We start from the raw sequence: 22,157 nt of genomic DNA, 5'->3' as shown, positions 1-22,157 counted from the left end.
ACCCCAGCCCTTAGAGTCTTCCAGTTGGTTCTCCACCCCTTCCGCATACCCCGGGGTTAGAGAGACTTCAAATGCAGGGGTGGGGGGAAGATCCCTGGGGCTTTCACCCAATGGGTCTGGGCCCTTCCAAAGCCCTACTGGAAGGAGCCCTTGGGGGGGAGGGGCATGGAACACTGGAGTCTTAAAAATAGGGACAAAACTGTTGAAGGCAGGGGAGGGGAGGCTGGAGCTCCTGCAGGAGAAGAGGGAGCTCTGAGGCCGGTCACCACCCTGAGACAGCTGTAGTGAGAGGGTGGGTGCGGACGCCATCACACTGCAGGTTCCTCTTTCCTGTGAGGTCATTACTGGGCAGCCGCAGCCCTGGCCTCCCGCCTGACTTAGGGAGAGCAGAAGCGGGTCAGAGAATCCAGCATCCCTGAGGCCCCTCCGGAGGCTCTCAGCCCGCAGCGCCACCTCGTGGTAGCGCGCGCCGAGTCAGAGCAAGGCCAAAGTGGACCTGCGCAGTTTGTGCAGCCAGCCTCACCTTCCCCTAGCCAGACGGCTTTCATCCTGCCATACGCCGCCCTCCCGGAATCCTGGGGCCAAGAGCCAGGCCATGAACATCTTACAGAATTATAGAAAGAAGTGCAAAGGTTTTGTTTTGGAGTTCACAGAAAAGAGTTAGCATCCTGGGTCCATCACAAACCAGTTGTGTGACTTTGGCCAAGTCACTTTACCTATCTGGGCCTGGAAATTGGGGATGAAAATGTCTCCTTGCACAGAACTATATAAAGAGTAAACAAAGTAACATTTGTAAAGAATCCAGTACAGCCCTGGAAGGTTCGGCTCAGCAGTGGAGGGTTTGATTCCCAGTCAAGGGCACATACCTGGGTTGCAGATTTGATCCCCCTGTGGGAGGCAACCAATTGATGTATCTCTCTCACATCAATGTTTCTCTCCTTCCCTCCACTCTATCTAAAAATCAATGAAAAATCCTCGGGTGAGGATTAACAACAACAACAACAAAAAGAATGGAGCACAGTGCCTGGCACAAAATAGACACTCCATAAGTGCCTGTTCTGGAACTTCCTCATTCAACCATAAGATCATAAATTACATCACAGAACCGTGTAGTCTTAGACTCATTTAAAAAACATTTTTCTTTTCTTTATTGATTTTTACAGAGAGAGTAAGTGAGAGGGAGAGAGATAGAAACATCGATGAGCGAGAACATCAATTGGCTGCCTCCTGCATGCCAGCCCCTGGGGATCGGGCCTACAACCTGGGCGTGTACCCTGACTGGGAATCGAACTGGTGACTTTCTGGTGCATGGGTCGACGCTCAACCACTGAGCCACACCAGCCAGAATAGACTCATATTTTGACAACTGACTCCAAACTGGACAACTTCATGAAAGTTTAAAATTGAGAACTGCAGATCAGTAATCACTGGGTCTTTGCTCCGTGTGCCTGACGTGTACTAGGCCTTCAGTGCACACGGGCAGCTGAGTTTTAGAGATGGCGAAACAACTCAGACAGTTTGCCATCGCGGCACAGGCTAGGTGACAAACACTTCCTTGCATTTTGTTAATAAAACAGCTGCCTTTTATTGGGCACATTTCCCAGACTTCATGTACATAGTATCATTTCCTCTTCGTGATAACTGTTGTCAGGATTACTGCCAACATACAGATGAGGAAACCAGCCTGGGCCTGGCTTCGTCTGTCAGATGGCGCATCCCTCATTCTTGCCTGTCTTGCCTCAGTGGCTGGGCTAGCAGTGCACATCCCACATGTCAGAGAGGACGGAGATGCTCTGAAAAACCGAAGAACACTTGGATTCCATTTATTTTCCGGTTGAAAACAAACTGGAGAAGTTATGCAGCTCCAAATATCTCTAATTAGATCACTGATTCTAGATTCTAGAGCATAAAAAGCCAAAGATTGGAAGTATTTCCCCTTCTGTCCCCATTTCACAGATGCGGAGAGTAGGGCCCAGAGAGGAGCAGCCCACAATCGCATGGCAGGGGGCCAGGATTCTGTTTCAGAACTGGCTGCATAATTTGTGGGACCCAGTATAAAATGAATATGTGGGGTTTCTTGTTCAAAAATTATCAAGAATTTCAAGATGGCCAGAGTTGAATATTAAATCAAGGACAGGGCCCTCCTAGGGTCCCACTGTCCATGAAGCCAGCCCTGATGTGCTTAAAACACACCATTTACAGAGACTGAAGGGACAAATGCCCAGTGTTGGTCAGGACAGCAGGTGAGAGCCTATGGATTCATGTGTAACCCAACCCCTCCGTAGCTCAGGGAGCCAATTAGATTCTTTCATATCCACGAGTTTTCTTCCGTGGGTGTTACCACACCACTCCCTGATTTCCCCAAACTGCCAAGGCCAATAGGCTTTCAGAGAGGGGCAGATGGAGACAGAGATACTAACACTGGCCTGTGCATCAATAAGTCAGTCCATAGCTCAACATCTGGCAACAGCAAACAGCCGCCCAACTAAGTCATATGCCTTGTGTTTACCCTTCTCTTTTATTTATTTAAGTACCAGTAGTTGTGTTTATAGGGATTATTTTTCTTGAGTTAGTTTCCTGTGTTTACGGTTTAATTCCACAACCTATTATTACCTTTTTACATACCCATCAGTCAAAATATTCTGAATTAGAAATGTCAACATACATTTCTGTTTCTTGATATATACACATGTGTATATATAGCAAGTATATATAATTATTATATACACAATGCAGGAACACAGAGAAAAAGAAACTGGTTTGAGGACAGAAGTGTCAACCCTGAAACAATTTTCTAAATAGACGATTCTTAGAAGCAGCAATCTTTCCAAAAAAAGTTGGATGGTTCGTGGCATCAGCCCTTCTGCTCAGGCAAAGAATTGACAAAGAGCCCTCCTTTGGGCTGAAAAAAGCCAGATCCCCTAATGAGGTTAGGGCGCAACACATGGGCTCCTTAAGGCAACATAACTTGTGGTTAAGATACAGGCTCCAAAGGGAGGCTGCCTGGGCTCAAAGCCCCTCTCTTCTGCTTATGGCTAAGTGGCCTGGGTAAGCCCCTGCACCTCTCCGAGCCTCAGCCTCCACATCTGTACAAGGAGACAGCGGCGACCTCACAGAGTCGTGGGGAATATAAATAAGTCAGTGCACATAAACACTTAGAATGGTGCCTGGCATACAATAAGTGCCACGTAATAAGTGATAGAAAAAATTTTTTTTAAATTCTTTCTTTTGTCAAACTGACAAGCATGCTGTGACTCAAAGAGTCTCAGGCAGGGTTTCCTCAGTGGCACCAGCTCTTGACAGATCACTTCATCCAAGTTGTTATGCTTGGAAATTTGTCTGAAAAGGTTTTCTGCCCTCTGTCCCAGTACAGGTCAAAATCGTCTCCTCATTACAGCTTCCTTCTGACCCAACACCCGTAAGGACCCAGAGCTTAGGAAATCCCCTCACGGTGGTCTCCGCAGGCCTGGCGGTCAGACGGGATGGCCGGCCTGCTGCGGTCTGAGGTGCAGGGCAGACCTTCCCTGCGGCCCACTCTCCCCAGCAGCCTCACCCGGGCTGAAATGCCACCACTACTCAGGCTCAAGCTGTGGTTGCTGTCTGATGTCCTTGCCAATCAGGCAGGGGCCCAGGACATCAAGAGTGGGATTGGGGGACAGAGAAAAATGTGTGTATGGCAGTAGGTCACTCATTCACTAACTAATGGGGGGCAAGGAGTACCTGGCCACTTTCTCAAAATATGATATACCCTAAAAAGGATTTTAAGGTGCTATGTTAGCAGGACAGTTGTTAAGAATATGACGGTAGGGATGAGACTGTGAGACCCAGCCCTGGCCGGTTTGGTTCAGCGGTTAGAGCGTCAGTCTGCGGTCCAGAGAGACCCGGGTTCGGCTCCCGCTAAGGGCATGTACCTCGGTTGCAGTTTGTCCCTGGCCCTGGTTGGTCGTGTGGGTGGCAGCCACTTGATGTGTCCCTTTCACATTGATGTTTCTCTCTCTCTCTTCCTCTCTCTCCCTCCCACTCTATCTGAACAAAAAATGGAAAAATGTCCTCAGATGAGGATTAAAAAAGAAAAAAAAAATTAGAGACCGTGAGACCCACGAAAAAGGTGGTTGAAAGATAGGATCGCTCACATAAGCTGCCTTCTCCACCACCCAATGTGATATCCTGTTCTATTGGTGGCTGTCAGTGACCCCTACCCCCCCAAGGTTTATCACCCTGTGTAGAACCTTCCTCTTGAGTCTGGCTAGGCCTGTGATTTGCTTTAATCAAGCCAACACAAGAGTGGCTCTGAGCCAGTTCTAGACCAAGTTTTAGAAGGATTGGCAGCTTTCAATCTTGGGAGCTGCCATGTAGGAGTCTGGTAAGACCACGTGGAGAACCTGGGATGAGGCCAGTCACGAGCAGGGGCTAGTGAGAGCCACTCACCTAAGGCTATATGGACACAGAAAAGCTCAACCATCTGGCATCCAACAGATTTCAGACCCCAGACCAACCCACTAGCTTAACGCACAGGAGCGACCACGCCAAAACCAGCAGAAGACACAACCAGCCGATCCCAGCCCTGACTGCAGAATCATGAGCGAATGAGATGACCATTGTGCTGAGCCATTCGGCTTTGGAGTGGCTTCTTACACAGCAGCAGACAACCAAACCCACCAGCTCCATGTCCTCCCAGCCCTGTGGTCCCTGCTCCACCCACTCCGGCTTCTCTGATAGAAGAACTGCTAACTTTGCCTTGGGACGTGAACAGCTGAAAGTTCAAAACGTAAAGAAGATGCCAAATGACACGGCCAGACAGCCAGAGCCTCCTTGAAGATGGCCAGTACGCAGGGACCGGGCAGAGAGGCCCAGTTGAAAGGAAACACATGTCCTCTGTTTTAAAATGTATGAGGTGCTACCTGCCCATGAGTTCGTCTCTTGTTATAGTTTGTCTCACAGCCACCCAGCAGGCTTGGCCCGGCTCCCTTCAGCCTCACTCCCTGCCGAGGCCCCTCCCCCAGCCCAGACAAATGACTTGCAGGTCCCCAGACAGACCTTCCCTCACTCTGGGACTTCCCTTTGTCTCTCCCTGCAGCCCCAGCAGGGAACTGGGGGAGCAGAGACCTAAACCCACTGTCCTGCTAAGGTGCCTCCTCCTTCCCTGGGGGCTTTCCTCGGACCCAGGATTTACATAGGGGAGCTGAGGCTGGCGTGAGGCCAGTCACTGGATGGGTGCTGGTGAGAGCTGCTCAGAGACCAGGGCACTCCCAGGGCGTTTGGATGCTTCCCGCAGACTGTGGACAAAGCCATACTTAGCTCAAGCTTTAAAAATACTCTCCCCACACAGACACAAACACTGTAATTCCCTTGACTTGCTCCGCCCTCCAGTAAAACCTGACATCGTGTGCAGACACGTGAGAGAGGGTGGGGACCAGAATGGGTGCATCTCCCATTCCTGGCAGACCTCTCTGGAGTGACTACAGAGTCTCCCCTTGCAAGCATGTTCTGGAGGAAGGTGACCCTCAAAGCAGAAAGGGGGGTGGCTATGAGTGCTTCCCTGTTCTCACACCCACCAGCCTGACTGCCTCCTACTCATCCTTTCGGTCTCAGCCTCTGTACCACCTCCTCTGGGAAGTGCCCCTGACCACCTCCCCCCATCTTTCCCCAGGCAAGGTTCGATGCGCCGCCTTTGTGCTAACCCAGTGCCCTGTCTTCCCTCCACAGGCACACTCATCACATTTATTTTCAGTTGATTTTTCCGGCTTCTACTTTACACTGAGGGCAAAAACTGTGCCTACCTTGCTCCCCAGAGGCTCCCTAGCTTTCAGGCTAGTGCCTGGCACACACTTGGTTGTCAATACCCAGCTGGTAAATGAATAAATGAGTCTGTTACATCCATTTCACCGATGGTTAAATGAAGGCCAAGAAGTTTAAGTGCCTTTCCCAAGGCTGCACAGCAAGTTCATGATAGAAACCAGGTCTTGAGACTTCCAGTTCCTCTGTGGTAGGAACCTCCCTTCCCTGCCCCTCCTTTCTCCCTCCGGCAACAGGTGTGTGCACTGACAGGTCTGAAGCTGGGATGGGGCAGGAGTCCCCTGTGAGATTCCACCTCCTCCTCTCCAGTTCCTTGGCAGGGACCTTCCTCTGCTCTGACTTCCTCCCAGTGACTAAGTCTCCACCCCGCCTCCCCCACCCCCACAGCAGCTCCTGGCTCTGGAGGGGTGATCCTACCTTTCTGAGCCTGCTGCCGCAGCTGTAAGATAAGTCAGCCTAGGAGATGGTGAGGCTCCTTTGGAGAACCTGTGAACCCCTATGACCTGTGAACCCCTATGAAAAAGCCTGGGGAAGCCGTTGCCAGCTCTGTGCTGCTTGGAGCACGGCCCAGAGCACAAGCCTTCACCAAGCCCCAGAAAGGTCCAGAAATCTCATTTCTTCTTCAAATGTACCCGAATTTTAATTCAATGACACATACGTTTTTAACATCCTTGTGTGTGTGCGCCTGTGCCTATGGATGGGTGGTGGTGGTAGTTTTCGGGCTTTAAAACCAAATATATCCACATGGTTCTACTATATAATTAGATGTGGGCTAGACTTTAAAGTTCACACAGAGCCCTGGCTGGTTTGGCTCAGTGGTTAGAGCGTCAGCCTGCGGTCCAGAGAGACCTGGGTTCAGTTTCCGCTAAGGGCACGTACCTCAGTTGCAGTTTGTCCCCGGCCCTGGTTGGGTTGTATGGGTGGCAGCCACTCGATGTGTCCCTTTCACGTCGATGTTTCTTTCTCTCTCTCTCTTCCTCTCTCTCCCTCCCACTCTATCTGAACAAACAAATGGAAAATGTCCTCGGGTGAGGATAAAAAAAATAATAAATAAATAAAAACACAGTTCACACGGACCTTCCATTTTATACCCACACTTCGTTTGCTCTTCACAGCTGTCAGGAGGAAAGCAGGGCAGGGCTGATGGCTAATCCATTTCACAGATGGGGAGCATGATGTGCAGAGTAGGTGGTAGAAGCCCTTGTACTCAGAAGCCCTACTTCAAACTGTCCTCTTCCCATTCCGCTGCAGAGTGAGTCAGGTTCCAGAACAAAGTGGGGTGGGGGAGGACAAATACAATAGCTAGGCTGGTGGTCCTACCCAAAGAACTCGTTTAGCCCTGGCAGGGAGCTAAATCATTTGGTGGAGAGCCCATTCTCTAGGAGATGGGGGTGAGAAAGATGACAAGAATAATAAAACGTTGTGACAAAGGCAACAGGGTACTGAGGGGGTGTCTCAAAGGATTACGGCAGCCCAGGGGTGAGTCCTTAGGCCTCTTTGCTCGGAGTCTGCCCACACAAACGCTTCTAAGCCCTGTGTTTGTCAGAAAGACACCACAGTCCTTGCCACGGGGCACCCAGAGGGCGACCAAACACAGCCCATGCCCCAGCGTCTCCCTGTGGACTAAAATACAGGGAGTCAAGTGGCTGCTGTGGTGGGGCTGGAGCTTGAGTTCCAAACTGGGAAAACTTTCCAGAATTGAGTTACAGGCGGAGCTTGGAGTCAGGTCTCTGATCTGTCACAGCGAAGTGCCCACTAGAGGGCGCTCTTGCGGCACTCCCCTTTTCTTTCTCTGCCCGTTTGCCCCTGTTCTTCCGCCGGTGCCTGGAGTTGAAGCTCATCCCAGAGCAGGGGTTTGTGGAGTGGGAGGGGTGGTTCCCACTGATTGAGAGCAAAGGGAAAACTCAGAGAAGCAGAGTCTGAATGAGCAGTGGTTTTTGGCAATCACTAAGGACTTCATTGCCTTTGCATCTTCCTCTCTGATAAAATAAATCCCAATCTTTGTATTTTACAGCATTTTAAAACTAACATTTATTTTGGTGGTTTTTAAAAATTGAACAAAGTCAATGCTTATATATTGACTTATTTCCTTCTCACTGTACAGAAAGATGATTGACAGATGAGAAAAGTGAGACTCAGAGACATTAAGTTATTTGCTCGAGGTGAGAGAGTCCAGATTTTAAAAGCAAGTCTGTCTGATACTGGAGCCCATAAACTGCGAAATTCACAGAATGGAAAGTAGAATGCTAACCTTGTAGAAGCAGAAACAGAATTCTAGATGTTAGCCTCCTTGGCTCCTCCCACACAGAAGCCCAGGCTGGGGTTTGGTGGGGACCTTGGAAGGGACTTGATGTCCTACAGGCCAGTGGTCCAGCCTCTTTCATCCAAGCTTCAGCCCAGTCCCCAGTCCTCTGAGCAGGGTCAGTTGGGAGCAACTTCTAGTCGGCACTGCTTGGTTGTTCTCCTGGCCAAGGCTCTGACTGGGTTGGGAGCTCCTCAAAGGCCTGTAGGCCCAAGTCTTCATTTTCCCCCTTCTTGGGTAACCTGCTCAAGGTCACCCTGCTGAGTGGGTCTGGATTTGTTTTGGTTTTTTTATCCTCACCAGAGGACATTTTTCGATATTTTGTTCAGATAGAGTGAGAGGAAGAGAGAGAGAGAAAAACATCGACGTGAAAGCGACACATCGAGTGGCTGCCACCCACCCGACCCAACCAGGGCTGGGGACAAACTGCAACCAAGGTACGTGCCCTTAGCGGGAACCGAACCCGGGTCTCTCCGGACCGCAGGCCGACGCTCTAACCGCTGAGCCAAACCGGCCAGGACGTGGGTCTGGATTTGAACTGGGATCCTCTGACCTTCTTGTCCCGGTCTCCTTCCTGCCCCTCATGGGGCCCTGCTCAGCACAAGGTAAACCCAAGAATGTCTCATGAGTCACTGCTCATGGCAGATGGAGCAGAGCGCAGTCCCTGCCCAGGCTGTGGGTAGTGTAAGCTCCTTCCTCTACTCCCCAAGGCTGAGGTTCAGGGCACATATCCCAGGACAGGGCCCCATGTCAGCTTTACCTGGGCAGCACTGGTACCACGCTAGTACTTTAACCCTGTGACCCTCTCCTGGTGCCCCCTATTTTGTTATATCTAATCTAGACCCAAGAGAGGATTGGGGCATTATTTCATTGACAATTAGCCAGGGGCTCTGATGAAACAAATTACACGAACGCAAAGTGTAGCCAGAAATTATGAAAGAAAAGGAACCAAAAGTAATAATAAAATGAATAAGGCCTGTCTATCATCTAAACAGCATGTGATGTTTCAAAGCAATTGCAGATCCATGATATGCTTTGATCTTCACAAAACTCTTGTGAGGAGCTACGATGGCATCGTTAGCTCTCTTTACAAAAGAGGAAGCCGAGCTTCAGAGAGGAGGTGGATGATTTGTTCAGGGCCATACATCCAGGGACCCTAAACAACTCTGATCCTGGTCCCCTGGCCTGATGAGAACAGGTAAGTGGGAAGGCCAGATGGGGAAGGAGGAAAAGACATGGGAGCACGGAATCCCCTATGTCTGCCCTTCAAAACTGCCTTTAGGAATCCAAGAAATACAATGAAAACACTGGGGAGATGCCATTTGCACTGTTTTAATATTGTTTCTGGGAGGTGGTCCCTCCTTGGAGAAGGGGGTGGGAAACGAGGCTGTCTCATGCCCAGCTTGAGAGAGAGAACATTGGCACAAGCTTTACTGAAGAGCAGTTTGCCAGTATGTAACCAATGCCCTGAAAATTGCCACAGTAATTCCACTTTTGAAATATATTTCTTAGGAAACAATCATGAGGAAGTAAAAATTTAGCTACAAGGATATTTATTGCTTATTTATTGTTCAATAGCAAAAATATTGAAAATAATCTAAAGAGGCATCAATAGAGTGGCTATTTAAGTAATTTATGATATCTCTGTCTAGCCCTGGCCAGTTTGGCTCAGCGGTTAGAGCGTCGGCCTGCGGTCCGGAGAGACCCGGGTTCGGTTCCCGCTAAGGGCACATACCTCGGTTGCAGTTTGTCCTCGGCCCTGGTTGGTCGTGCGGGTGGCAGCCACTCGATGTGTCCCTTCACGTCGATGTTTCTCTCTCTCTCCCCCTTCTTCTGTCTCCCTCCCACTCTATCTGTACAAAAAAATGGAAAAATATCCTCGGGTGAGGATAAAAAAAAAAAAAAAATAATGATATCTCTGTCTAAGGAGAGAATGTTGGCCAACCATTAAAAATTAAGTGGCACATAGGCAAAAACAAACAAATACAAAAATAACCTTAATCCAAACTTCATGTTATACAAAATTAACGCAAAATAAATCACAGACTTAATGCAACACATAAAATCATACAACTTTCAGGGGTGAAAAAGATAAAATCTTCAAGATCAAAGGCTAGGCAAAGAGATTTTTAGACTTGATATCAAAAGACCAATTCATAAAAGAAAAAAACTGATAAACTAGACCTAATTAAAAATTTAATTTTTGCTCTGTGAATGACCCCATGAAGATGATGAAAGGACAAGATACAGACTGGAATAAAATAGTTGGAAACCACATATCGAACAAAAGATTTGCATCTAGAATATATAAAGAACTCTCAAATCTCAACAGTAAAAAGAACAAATATCCCAAGTAGAAAATGGGCAAAAAATTCCACCATGAACAGACATTTCACTGAAGAAGATATACAGATGGCAAACACGCTTGTGAAAAGATGTTCAACATCATTGACCATCAGTAAAATGCAAATTTAAACCACAATGAGATGATATCACCACATCCCTGCCAGAATGGTTAAAATAAAAATCAGCAACACCACCAAATATGTCAAGGATATGGAGAAACTGAATCACTCATGCATTGCTGATGAGAAAGTAAAAGGGAACAGCTACTCTGGAAAAAATGGTTTGACAGTTTGTTATAAAACTAAATAATACAGTCCTGGCCTGTTTGGCTCAGCGGTTAGAGCATTGGCCTGCGGTCTGGAGAGACCCGGGTTCGGTTCCTGCTAAGGGCACGTACCTCGGTTGCAGTTTGTCCCCGGTCGATATGTCCCTTTCACATTGATGTTTCTCTCTCTCTCTCCCCCTCCCACTCTATCTGAACAAAATATCAAAAAATGTCCTCCGGTGAAGATTAAAAAAACAAAACAAAACAAAAAACTAAATAATACACTCACCATATGACCCAGCAACCTCACTCTTGGGCATTTATCCCAGAGAAATAAAAACTTATGTTCACCCAAAACCTATACACAGTATTCATAATAGTAATTTTTAAAAGTCAAAAGTGGAAAAATGTAAATGTTCTTCAACAATGCTTAAACAGTGGTATGTCCATACCATGGAATCCTGCATAGCAACAAAAAGGAACAAATTATTGATATGTGCACTAATTTGGATGGATTTCAAGGGAATTATTCTGAGTTATAAAGGCAATCCCAAAAGGCTACATGCTGTATTATTCTATTTACAAATAATCTTGAAATAACAAAATTATAGAGATGAAGAACAGATTAGTGGTTGCCAGGGGTTAGGAGCAGGGAAAGGGAAGTGGGCGTGGTTATAAGGGGGTAGCAAGAGGGAGCCTTGTGGTAATGAAACCATTATGTATTTTTATTGTGGTAGTGGTTACATGAATCTATAGCAGTGATAGTAATGCATAAAACTACACACACACACAAGTATACATAAAACTGGCAAAATCTAGAATATATAAAGAACTCAAATCTCAACAGTAAAAATAACAAATATCCCAAATGGGGGAAAAAAAAAAAGCCAAGAACAGATATTTCAATGAAGAAGATATACTTCAATAGATCTGTTGAATTTGAGAGAAAACAATCTTGTCCCTGTCCCTGGTTCCTAAGGATAGAACCCCAAGTTTCTAATTTGTTAGTTTCAGACCCTGAAACCCAGAGAAGTTGAGTAACATAGCTAAGGTCGCACAGTAGTTTCAATAGATGATTACTGAGTGTCTGTCATGATGTAGCGCTCGGTTGACTCTGCTGGTATTGCTGGAGCTACCTGGACACTGGGGAGCCACCTGGGATCCCCCTTTCAGGAGTAGGGAGTGGAAAGGAAACATGAAGAGATCTCAGTTGTAGACCTGCGCTGGGGTCCTCTGGGAGCCATAATCACTGCCCCCTTCCCCCACAGGGCAGTCTGCATGCACTCCACCCACATACCTCACTGCCCAGAACTACTTCTAGGACTCCAAAATCCCTCAGTTCCCACCAGGAATCCAAGCTCTGCTCTTGCCACCCTGAGGGAGATGGGTCAGGTGGGAGGAGGAGAGGAGAGAATGTGAACAAGGAAGGAAACAGTTCCTGGTCTCCACAAGGGGTTCTGAGGTGATCCTGAGCAAGTCACTTCTCCCCTTAGGACCTCAGCTTCCTCAATTGCCTACCACAGTGCAGGTCCCTCCCCTAAAGCATGTCAGAGCTACTATGAAAATCCAGTATGATCAGAGATAAGAAAAGGCTTAGAAAAATCAGAGACTTTGCCCTGGCCGGTTTGGCTCAGCGGTTAGAGCGTCGGCCTGCGGTCCTGAGAGACCCGGGTTCGGTTCCCGCTAAGGGCGCGTACCTCGGTTGCAGTTTGTTCCTGGCCCTGGTCGGTTGTGCGGGTGGCAGCCACTCGATGTGTTCCTTTCACGTCGATGTTTCTCTCTCTCTCTCTGTTCTTCTCTCTCCCTCCCACTCTACCTGAACAAAAAAAAAAGAAAAATCAGAGACTTTGGGTAACAGAGATGGTACAGGAGCTTTAAAGTGATCTGAGACCCTTCTTTCTTCCCTTAGTATTCATTCATCCATCCATTCCTCCTCTCTTGACCAAACCCAGGCCAGGCACTAGGGATAGAGACATGAATTAGCCAGGGTACTACCCTCAGGAGCGTCCATGGTGGCAGGAGGTGGGTGGAGAGGAGTTCAGCATGCAGACAAGTAAACCAACAATTGCAAATGATAAAGGCATTGTGGGAGAATCCAGAGAAATGGAATCTACTTAGTCTTCGTGAAACAAGGAAGAGGGAAGTAGCCATGGGCTGGGATTTGAAGGAGGAATGAGAGGGCACTGGTGGACAAGATGGGAAAAGGACCTACTTACAAAGCCAAGGCATGGATGTGAGAAAGTGCCTCCCCCTTGTGGTCCAAGAAGAACTTTCTAAAGATCCTTGCAAAAAAACAGAAGACTTCCCGTGAAGTCAGGGCCTGGGAAGGAGCTGGCTTTGTTTGGAATCCTCTGGAGAACATGAAGCCGAGAACAGAGAGGCTGAAAGAAAAGGCCTTTCAGGTGTTTCTAAGATCTGAGCTGACCCTGATTAGAAGAACAACATAAAGTCATTTCCCCCTGCACCCAAGAGGCAGTGTCACATCTCAGGACTAAAGAAGGGTCCTGAGCCAAAGTGACAGGATTACAGAGCTCACAAGTAGGATCTGAATGCCTCAAGCATGCACAGCCTTTCTTGCCCTGAGGGCCTCATCTTCCCAGAATCAAGCTTTCAGTATCCTTTTATGAGCTTCTCCTGGGAGGGGGTGGGCCCCCCTCCGGGAGGGGGTGGGCCCCCTCCAGGGTGAGGACCTGTGAAAGAGGGCGTGGGCAGAAGAAGGGCCCGAGCTCCCAGCAGCACAGCCGGTCCAGCCAGTCCTGACCCCCAGGACTCCCAGCAGGCGCCCAGGTGATTCAGAAGTCCTTTCTCCTCCTGGTGCCCCGTCACTAATTTCTCCCCTACCCCTCGGAGACCTGCCTCCCTGAAACACAGGTACAGCGATCCTCCTCTGCCGAGACTAGGAGCTTTAGGCTTCTTTCTCTGCCCTCAAGGACGATAGGCAAGTAAATTGAGGATTATCCTGGTTTTAAGATAATTCGGAATGGAGAGACGGAGGGATTGAAGGGGGTCTCTAGAAGGCCCAGCCTTTGTGATGGTCCAGAGAGACAGCGAGGTCTGAGCTAGGGCAGCAGGTCCAGAGAGGAAGAGACCCCTTAGTCACTGGTGACTGATTGGATGTGGAAATGAGAGACAGGGACGGGTCAGGGTTGACTTTCGAGTTCTGAAGTCAACTTGGTGGTGGAAATGCAGAAGGAAAAAGCAGGGAGAGGGGCTACACAGTGAGTTAGCCGGGAATGGCCGTCATCTCTTCTGAAAATTCACTTTTTGCTTAATAGGGAAAACATCATAAATAACTTAGATGTCAATAGAGAGGTAAGTTAAATAAAATGTTACATCATATTAGGCAATATTATGAACTATCAGGGGGGAAATAGTCATAAAAATGTATACTTTGAAAGGGAGTCATAAAAATGTATTGCAGAAGAATTCTATTGTTATAAATAAAATAGATGTGTGTGTGCCTGTATATGAATTTTTAAAAACTGAAATGATAAGCATCAAAGTGTTAAACATGGTTATCTCTTGATGATGAATTTTTACTAACTTTGTGTATTTTCCCCATCCTTTCACAAGAAAAAACAAATGTTACTTATCTATGTCCTCTGCTATGAAGAAGTATGGAGTCTGGACTGATAGTCTCTCAGAAAAACGCCAAAGGGTCAGAAGATACCTCTGTCCCCATGTGTGCCTCCACCCCGGATGCCCAGTCATGTGGGGAAGCAGCTCCCTGGAGCCCAGGCAGCAGCCGAGTGTCTGCTGCTCCGGCTTCTGAATGACACAATCCCTCTTGATTCTTGGGTCCTGGTCCAGGTGGGACAAAGGCCACCATAAATTGCATCAAGATCTCTGGCCTAGAAGGGCCTTGGGAATTCACTCCAAGTGGCTTGAGGTCGACCTGCCACAGCCAAGAGTGTGGAAGAGGAAAAGGACAAAGGCAAGGTCCCGGTGAGCTGGTCCAGGAGACACAACAGATGTGCAATAAAAATGCACTGAATGAATTAAAGAAGGGGCAAGATCAACTTTATGAATCTTTGGGCACATTGGGAATTCTTTTATTTTATTTTATTTATTGACTTTAGAGAGAGAGGAAGGGAGAGGGAGAGAGAGATAGAAACATCGATGAGAGAGAACATCAATTGGCGGCCTCCTGCATGCCCCCCACTGGGGACTGGGCCCACAACCTGGGCATGTGCCCTGACCAGGAATTGGACCGGCGACCTCTTGGTGCATGGGTCGACGCTCAACCACCGAGCCACACCAGCCAGCCGGGTGGGAATTCTTTTTTGAAATGACAAGGGAATTGAATAAAATGATAAAGAAATTAATTCCAGCCCTGGCCAGTTTGGCTCAGCGGTTAGAGCGTTGGCCTGCGGTCTGGAGAGACCCAGGTTTGGTTCCCGCTAAGGGCACACAACAGTTTGTCCCAGGCCCTAGTTGGGTCGTGTGGGAATAAAGGGGAAAATAATAATAATAATAATAATAATAATAATAATAATAAAAGAAATTAATTCCAACACTAATGCTAGTCACTGTATATCTGCTGCCCCAGATTAGCAGAGCTCAGTCCTAGTAAGATCCAGTGGGCAAGAGACACCACTGGCCCCTTGAGATTCAGCTGAGTTTTGCTCTTCCCTGTGGCAAGGCCCAGTCCATGGGGCCCAGTTATAATCCACAAAGTGAAGAGAAGGGGATGGAAGCAGGAGCCTCACTAGCTGTGTCTTGTCATCCCTCTGAGCTCATTAATGTTTTCTCACTTTTCCCTCCAGAAGTTCTGCACACACAGGATGTCCTTGTACACTTGACCTACGTTGGCAGAAAGCCCCGTACTTTTTCGAGTGAGAGATTATTAATGTTCTCTGACTCCAGAATGGCAGCTCATTGTTTTTTCTTCTTTTCCTGAAAATTTATTAGTGTAGGAGCATCTGAAGGCTTTCAAAGTTGGCCATGACCTTGACAGCTTCTCTAGCCACTCTGTCTGGGGAGCCTTCGGGCATTCTGTGGTATTTCTTGGGCTCATGTGAGTCTTCCAAAAAACACCATGAGATCTAGACCAAGTCCCATCTAATCACTTTGACATCTTCTGAACAGACGTGGTGGCCATTTGCTGGCAATCACTCTTTGTTCTGCCTCCCTCCGTTCTGCCTGCTGGAGTTTCTGCCCCATGGCCCTGGCAGAGGTTGAGAACCAAACGCAGAGTCATGCACTCATGAAGGTCAGAGCTGGAGGGGTCCAGGGAGAACACTGGGTCCAATCCTCTCATGTGCGAATTCATTTCAGTTTGTTTCATCCATCATCACGGAACTGCTTCTCTGTGTCTGGCTCAGTGCCAGGCTCTGGGGGTGCAGATCTGGCACTCCTCAATTTCCCCTGCAGACCTTGAAGAATTTGCTCACAGTCTGAGAGTAGAGACACACTGTAAGTTTACCAAATTTATTCAGAAAGGTAAGGCTTCAGTAGATATGGTCCAGGAATGGCCAGCTGGACTTGCTAAGGCCAAAGAAGGCGTCATAAGTGGAGATGACATTTGAAATTTAAAATGCGACATTGTAGGGATAGTAGTCTAGGGTGTGTGAGGCTGATGAGGGAGTACCAAGCATTTCCAGTAAAAGCAGAGTGGCCTAATGGTGCAGAGCTGGAGCTCCGGAGTCAGGCTGGCTAAGTCTGAATCCACCTCTACCCGGCTGTGTGGCCCTGGTCAAGCTGCTTACCCTCTCAGCTCAGCTTGCTCATCTGTGAAGTCGACAGACACCTGGGAGCGAAGCTGTCACACGCAGTCATGCGGTATGTCAGTGCTCCTTCTAAGGATGCGCCCTTCACCGCTGAGAAGTGTATGTTTGTTGTGACAGTTTTCCAGTGGATGATAGTCAAGTGCTTGGTTTCTCACTATAGCATGGCGGTTTGTGACAGACAGAAGTAAAGTGTGGAAAAGGGGTGCCCTTTTCTAACTTGCACAAAGGCACCAAGTGTGCTACAGGCTCACCTAGCACCTGTGGTGTCTTTCTCCTTACAAAAGTGCAACCCTTTCTAACAGGCAAGGGTGAGAGGAGCTCAGTCTTCTTGCCTCTCTTGAGACATCCACCCGGAGCACTCATGGCTGTTTGGGGCCACTGTCCACAGGGCTACAGGTCTCTGCCTAGGGATTTGGGGCTTTTGCCCTCCCTCCAATGGGAAGGTGATCACCCTTCTGCACAAAGCCCTGGAGGAGATGGGAAGGAATAGGGCTCCTTCCCCCTCACTGTCCTGTCTTTTTGGTCCCCCTAAAATTACACGCAGGCAGACAGGGGACACATATTTCCGCGCAGAGGGATTGGGACAATCCTGAAAGGTGCTACAATATCTGAAGAGCAGGTTAAAGCTCTCATTCTCTTGACATTTCCCAGCATAGGAAGAGAAACCTTTGGGATCTTTCATAAAGACAGAGGTTCCCTCGGAGCACACCCCGTTTCTAATCTCCCCTCCTTTGCTCTGATGATCACACCTGTGTAACTCCAGGAGCCTCCTTGTCACAAGCCTCCCCACCCGCCTCTACTCCAGTCCCACAGAAACCCAGTCCCCAGCATGGGAGGGAGGGCTCTCTCTCTGATCCACCCTGCCCCCTGACCGGCTGAGTCAAGATCCCTGAGTATGAGGTCAGAAATCTGTTGTTTTGCATCCGTGTTTTTTAGACCCATTGAGGCTTAGAAACTTCTACCCCTTAGTTCTCCTCCTCAAATAAAGGAAGAACTCAGATTGACCATTCTAGTAAGGATTTTATTAAATTATTTTGTTTTCCTTATGGTGTGTATTTGTTCATGTGTGTTTGCATGTGCGTGTGGTATGTGCATGGGTGTGTGATATGTATGCATGTGGTGTGCGTATGTGTGTGTGTCGGTAGCAGTCAGGCAGGGGGACGGTGGATCAGTTTTCACACTACACACCAAAATGATAAAAGTGTTTATCGCTGGGTAGTGAGGTTAATAGCTATTTTTCTTTCACTTTCTCTATATTTTTCAACTTTTCAACAAGGAACATATGATGTATGTAATGAAAAAAATTGAACAGGAATTCACTGTACCTCATTATCATTCATCTTGAATCTCTTTGTCCCAGCAAAGCCTGATGTGTCAGAGGGCAAGCACTCCCAGACTGCTTCCAGAAACTGAGCTGTTGGCGGGAGCCATCTGGAGACGCGGACTCTGCCCTGTTCTGCCATCCAGGGCTCGCCCAGATGGCCTGGTAGGGCCTTGGCAGGGGCCTGAGCATTTGAGTCCCAGGGTTCCAGGCAGCTTTGCAGCTGGGTCCCAGCCAGGGTGGGGAAACCAGGTGCAGAGTCCGGCTCTGGAGAGAGGCCTGGCAAGAGCCAGGATGGCACTGCAGCAAATCTTTTCCGAGAGTGCCACAGCGCCGCACTTCTAAGGCACGCGTTCTTTTCCTCGTATTGTTTTTGCAATCGGGATATATCTGGAAATTGGCATGGACATTTCGTGAGATGATGTTTCTTGTTTCCCTGACAGGCCCTAATTTAATTGGCAAAGTATACACACATGGAGCACAGTGCCTGGCTTACAGTGGAGGCCAATCAACGTTTTCTAATAAATGAATGCATATATGAAAAACAGCCCTGGCTAGTTTGGCTCAGTGATTGGAGCATCGGCCTGAGGACCAGAGAGTCCGGGTTCGGTTCTCCCTAGGGCCACATACCAAAAAATATATATAATAATAATAATAAGAAGAAATGAATGTATATATAAAAAAGTGAAAATGATACCTATCTTTTTGTAAGAGCAATATGTCTCCCACTCATTCCAAAGTAAGTGATGTTTCTTTGGGGGTCTCCCTTGGGCTCAGTTAGCTTGGCACAGCCCCCCTGGGAACCTCGCAGAGACAGCAATCTGTGAGCCCTGCCTGAGGGGATACACACAGCACCCCTCAGCCATCTCCAAGGAGCTCAGGCAAGTTCCTGGTCAGAGCACAGACCTGACGCTCAGCGCTGGGTTCCACCGTGCCACAGCCTCCTTCCATCTATGCTCTGCCTGTTCCCATCCAAAGCCAGACTTTTCCTTCAGGAATATCTGTGCTCACAGAAGGTAAGGAATGGAATGGAGTGGCCTAACCAGATGTCAATTTAAAGCAACAAGCCCCTCGTGTTCCCATTCCACAGCAAAGGAATGACAAGATTTAAAGGCATATTGGCCTGAACCTTACTAATGAAAAAAAAAAAAAGTGATTTATTCCAGGTGTGGAGTGTTACACCACTACAAAAAAAAAATTTTTTTTTTTAATGACTTCTCTCTTGTCCTTAGAAGGGAGTGGCTGGGTTCAGTGTTCACAAGGGTGTGGCTTCTAGCTCTGTGGTCTCTAAGTGGGTCCCCTTGGTGGGCTGGGCATCTCTATCCCTGTTCTCTAGCTGATGTTGTTCTCCCCTCCCCCACTATTATCCTGTCAGGTTCAAGTGGACAGGAGGAGAGATAAGACTGACGGATAAGATCTAAGACTGATGTAGATGAAACTTGGCATTGAGGCCTTCTTCAAGACAGCTATGTGCAAGATGTGTCTTTTTGCTACTAGAGAAAGTGGGGTGCCCACTGATAGAAGTGGGAAATCCCTTCCCCACTGGGTGCTCGGGATCAGGTCCTTATGATATCTTGAGAAAAAGAATTTTCTAATTTTCACATGGGAGGATGAGAGATTTTTATTTGCATGGAATTATATCCCTCGGTTTGCAAAGTCCCATTTTCCATAAACCAGTCCTGAAAAATGTGCAACTGGGGATTCAGCAGAGTTAGAAGCAAAGCCAGTGTCCAAAGGTTCCATTCCATGGCGGAGTTGAGTCCAGTACAGCATTAGACTAATTGCAGTCCGTTAGTCCACTATGTGGGGTCCACATGGCTGTGGGCCATGTGCAGGAGCTCAAACCAAGAGAGAGAACTTCTTTGTTTAGGAGTTCAAGTATCTCAAATTTCCCACCCTTGCAGTGGCCATGCCTACACTGTTCCCAGGTGTGACTGACAGGTACCTTTCCTGTGTCACCCAGACTTTAATGGGCATGCATCTAAATTGCAGCTTTCTGGCAAAGCTGCGCAAGTGGCATGCCTATAAAATTTGGCCTTCCCTTTCCTCCTTTCCTCTTATTAATAACTAGGTTATTACAACAGTATTATTTTCTCTCCGCTCAGCTCCTGTTTGTCCCCTCTGAGGGGTCACCTGCCCTTCTAGGTAGTCCTCTTAGTCCAGATCCTCTCCATGGAGACATATCTGGCACATAGGAAACTCCCAGGCATTCTTGTCCTGCCAGAATTTAGGCTGTTTCCTAAGCACACCCCCATCTCATGACTCAGCCACCAGTGGGCGCTCTAGCCAAGCCTCTCACCTGTAGACATTTTCAGGTGTGGGGCAGAGACCAGTCCTTACCCAGTGAGTGTCAAGGCACACAGGCCACATTCTCTGGATGGTTCCCTGGAAGCCCCCCTCAGTTGGTTTAAATCAGAAAGAAGTTCCCCTTTACCATTCCCATGTGGGGGCAGGGATGGGGCACAGGCAGGTGGACAATACTGTCCACTCTCCAATGAAACCCTCATCACCCCCTTTATCTGCTAAAGTCTCAGCCTCCTGTGCATCCTCACATCTTAGTCTCTTATTAAGTTCCACATAGGTTGTCTGCCCTTGGTCTCTGCTGCCTCCTGGTCCCTGAGACCAACAGGAAGTTGCCTCAGCCCTGTCAGGCTCCATTGATTCCCTCATGGCTGAGAGTCACAGCAGTCAGTGGGATGTGGATTTAGATCCCAGCCCTTTGCTTAGAAAGGCCCTGGGGCAAGTTGTTGAACTCTTGGCCTTGGGTTTCTCCCTTGTAAATTAGATTTAAAAATCCTTATTTCACAGCGCTTGGGAGAAGCTTAGAGAGAGAATACTGCGGTGCCCTTGGCACAGTGCCTGGCTTATAATAAATGCTCACTAAATGGGAATCATTATTCACATGGTCCTGCTGAGCTGCGAGCTTCTGCTCTGGGCCTGGAAGGCATTTGGGATTTCAAGGGCGGTTCCGCAGCCGGATAACCCCATCCTTCTCCTGCCAGTGCTAGTTTGGCTCCAAGACAGGGCAGGTGTGGGAGGAAGACCACAGGTGTTATCTTCACGTAGGGCCAGGTGTCATTGACCTCCAACATCTCTGTGCTTCCTCCCCTGAAAAGTGAAGACAACATTAAACTGGGAAATAAACCCTCCTGGGCCTCACCTCCCTGTCGTGAGGAGGAAATTAGGTGGCATATGGCAGGTGTCTGGCACGACAAGGCTTGTGGCCAGGGAGGCCTCAGCAGTGGTTAGTTCCCTCCCCTCCTCTGAGAGGGAGCAGTGCTGTCTGTCACCCACATGTCTCAATCCACAAAACAGTGGCGATGATTGAAGAAAAGTGTGTGAGAGTGTCCCTTGTATAGGGTTGCATGCACTGTGAAGGCTGAGTGGGCTCTGACCATTGGCAGGAAGAAAGGAGAGGCCACAGGTGCTGTGAAAACTTCTTGAAGAAAAAGCCACTTTAAATGTACCTCCCGCCCTGGCCGGTTTGGCTCAGCAGTTGGAGCTTCGGCTTGCAGACCAGAGAGTGCCGGGTTCGGTTCCCGCTAGGGGCATGTACCAAAAAAAAAAAAAAGTACCTCCCTTAGGAAGCCTCAAACCACCCTGCTGCCGAAATGTGTTTCTTTCCTAGGACTAGCTCGCACATGAGTGGTGGAGAGGGCACAGTGTCCATATTATAAGGAAGTCATATTGATTCATATGCAATATATTCCAGCATGCTTGTGTTATGGAATTAGGAACAAGCTTTCTCACTATAAAGAGGAAGCTGTAGTCCTTTACAAAGACCTCACAAGAACGCTAAACATCCTGCAGAAGTGATTTTCTCTGGTGCAAGTTGTCACTGATTTAGTGGCTTCAAGAACCACTAGCCTTTCCATTAGGTTAGACTCTCTGGGGAAGCGGGGAGTAACGATGAAGAAGCTGCAGCGATACTTCCTCTAGTATTTATGAAGACAATTTTTAGTTTTTGAAGAAATCTAAACCTTAAATCAGATTTTTCACTTGGATAAATCCAGTCTCTGGTAGAGGCAATTACCATAAAGGTCATGCTTCTGGAAGGAAGTACAAAACCTCAGGTTGAAGGCTGCTTGGGGAAGTGACCATGAGGCTGGGTACAAATGCTGATGGCCATTAGCCCTGGTGTTGTTTCTGTCAGAATTCTGCTTATAAAGACCCATAGGCTTTAAGTGATCCACCCAAAATTTATTTTTTGTTAAAACCCTATCATTTTTACACCACAAGATTTTGCAAAAGGATTTCTTTTACTTTGTTTATTTTGAGGTTTGTACATACAGCACTGTGGCACATCAGGATCCCATGGAAAATCAGGGTTACCCAAACATCCCGATAAGCAAAAATGACAGTGTTTGGGGGTAGTTCATGTCTCCTCAATCAACTGCA

General features: G+C 47.9%; 1 protein-coding gene; it reads left to right on the top strand.

Moving 5' to 3' along the window:
- The window catches only part of EMSY (EMSY transcriptional repressor, BRCA2 interacting), a 546,562-nt gene that overhangs the window by 339,118 nt on the left and 185,287 nt on the right, over positions 1–22,157 (top strand).

The sequence above is a fragment of the Molossus molossus genome, unplaced genomic scaffold (assembly GCF_014108415.1).
Source record: "Molossus molossus isolate mMolMol1 unplaced genomic scaffold, mMolMol1.p scaffold_m16_p_13, whole genome shotgun sequence".
Taxonomy (NCBI): domain Eukaryota; kingdom Metazoa; phylum Chordata; class Mammalia; order Chiroptera; family Molossidae; genus Molossus; species Molossus molossus.
This window is presented reverse-complemented; position numbering and strand designations above follow the sequence as displayed.